Below are 2,666 nucleotides of genomic sequence, written 5' to 3'. Positions count from 1 at the left end.
ACCATGCCGGTTAATTTCTTTCATTTTGTAATGGTGACATAATCTGCCTCCCAATTATTCCTAAACGAACCAAACTCTAGCTGAGAAAGATTTTTTTTTTAATTTGAAATGTCCGGAAATATGTTTTGCGAAGCTGCATGAAGGATTACAAAACACTTCCAATCAAGAAAACATTAGATTCGACAGGAATCTAATTCGTTCATTTCAAAATTTCTATCCATGAAATTATAATTAGCAAAATGCCAGAAACCCCCAAATAATGCTGTTAAATAGACAAACATGTTAACCATACTGGCTCACGTCCAATTTTGAAAATATATTTATCCAGATATTAGGCTTCAGAAATGTATTAGTGTGAATTCGAGTAAAAAGTACATATAAAAAATACGTTGTCGGCAGGATTCGAACCTGCGCGGGTAGACCCCAATAGATTTCTAGTCTATCGCCTTAACCACTCGGCCACGACAACACATTTGCTAATTAGAAATTGTATTCCTCAGTTTAATAAGTAAGTATGCTTTAAGAAATTAAATTAATGTGCTCCATAATATAAACAAGGAGTTGTTAAATTTGCATTTACAGGCGTATATTTTAATACATTAACAGGTTAACTTCTTAAAAAGCAATGCTTCTCCTTTGAGTTCTTTTGACAATACATGTATCGGTAGATAGATTTGATTCAAATATTCAAAGTTTGAGGAGACGAAGATCTTTATCATAGATTTGAATATAGATCACGGGATTTTATGAATAGTAATAATTTAGAAACTGCAGCAATAAAAAAAATTACAATTTCAAAGTTCACGAATGGTGTCATTAATAAGAACTTAGACAGGGACTTGAAAAAGTTTGAAAGATTATGTTTTTAAATTTTTATACTTGTGACATTTCATATCTATCCTGCCAAACAAACAAACAATAATTAATCAATCATTTTAATTCAATTGTTGGCTCTTAAAAATCTATGAAAAAAAGTTAATTTATAGATAGTATTATAGGTTGCAGAATTATGTCAATGTTAATGTTTTGAAATAGGAGCAGATAGAATAAACTCAATTTTAAAATTTAACAATTATGTCAATGACAGACATGTGTGACGTGCTTAGTCTTATACTTTCTCAATCGTTGTAAATGAATTTATAACAATTACAGTGCCCTGAAATATTACATTAATTAAAGATAAAAATATAAATGATTGAAAGAAACAAGTTTTTAAAATGATTCATTAACAGTGTAAAAATAGTTATTTTTCTAGAGAAATGCAACGTTCATGGAAACATTATCATTTACCATGTCTCTAATTAGTTCTGTACTCAGAAAACTCTTAAGTATCCATTTCTATGTGATTTTAAGAAAAGAAAATGTGTGTTACTACGATATGGATTATTGTTAAATTAGGCATCAAAATTAAAATTGACAATTATTAAAAACAAAAATAATAGAATTAAAATAAGTTCGTATTCATAACCGTGGAGAAAAAACCTTCATGTTACATTATTTCGTTATATACTTCTTCCTGTATGTCTATAGCTGGCTAAAATTCTTCTATGTCATCAAAACATCGTCTTAGAAGGAACTAGAGTGTTCCAAGGAACGCATGACATCATTAAAGATATAAATAAATCTAAGAGTGGCCAGCTATTTATCTGCTACTAGCTTTTGAATGCAAAAGACTATGGTAATTAAATACAAATATGTGTCCCAAACCCTCAAGGATAAATGAATAATGAAATTGAAATTATTAGAAATACCTATTTGTCATTTTATTCATTGTTTAATTCAACAATCCCCCAGATTTCTGACAAGAGAGATTTCAGTCTCTCTTTACTGCAATATTGTCAGTCTACAACTTTATTTGAAAAATCTATTTTGGTATTCCGATTCCCATGTATTTTCATTGTATTTAAATTTCATTTTGCGTGGTAATTGTCTCTAATATAGTTTCAAATTACAGTGTCACGAACTCATAAACATGTCATGTATGTACTAGTTATTTGTAACTCTGCCTCTCAAAATTCAAAAGGAGGTTTTTAAATTAAGCGTTCGAAGAGTTTTCGCGAAGGGGTCAAAGGAGAGAACAAATATAGGCTATTTTTGCCTGTTGTTCAATCCATGTTCATTGTATATATAAATCTATATATATATCATGAATAAAATTATTCTTAAAACTAAACTAAAGTCAAGTGGACTGTCACACCGGTATTTTTTAAGATCTTATGACAAACAGTACACATGCTAAATAGCACTGACTTACTTCTTAATGATAAGCTGTACATCGGCTCTTTGAACTATTTTGAAAAGTAGGTCACAGATCAAATTCATGGGTCACAAGTCGGTTTCCATGGATTTTTTTGTTTTTGGTATTCCGATTCCCATGTATTTTCATTGTATTTAAATTTCATTTTGCGTGGTAAATATCTCTAATATAGTTTCAAAGTACAGTGTCACGAACTCATAAACATGCCCTTAGAAGAAAAATAGAATAAATGGAATTTACAGTTAATGAAACAATTTCTTATGAATTAAAGTATTCTTAATGTTATGTTAGACCAAGATTAAGTAATTGAATACATTATTTCCATTAATTTACCGGATGCCAGTAAACAACAGTGATTTCTGTTCACAAATAGTTCATTGTCTTTGAACATTTTTTCTGCAGAAATAAG

At 29.4% G+C, this 2,666-nt stretch overlaps 1 non-coding gene across 1 annotated transcript; it reads right to left on the bottom strand.

Moving 5' to 3' along the window:
• Positions 1 to 387: 387 nt before the first annotated feature.
• Positions 388 to 469, bottom strand: Trnas-aga (transfer RNA serine (anticodon AGA)). The gene has a single exon. It is a non-coding gene; the product is annotated as a tRNA-Ser (tRNA).
• Positions 470 to 2,666: the final 2,197 nt, after the last annotated feature.

Source organism: Saccostrea echinata, unplaced genomic scaffold (assembly GCF_033153115.1).
Source record: "Saccostrea echinata isolate AGI-Se365-2 ecotype Australia unplaced genomic scaffold, CSIRO_AGI_Sech_v1 ptg000014l, whole genome shotgun sequence".
Lineage (NCBI taxonomy): Eukaryota > Metazoa > Mollusca > Bivalvia > Ostreida > Ostreidae > Saccostrea > Saccostrea echinata.
This window is presented reverse-complemented; position numbering and strand designations above follow the sequence as displayed.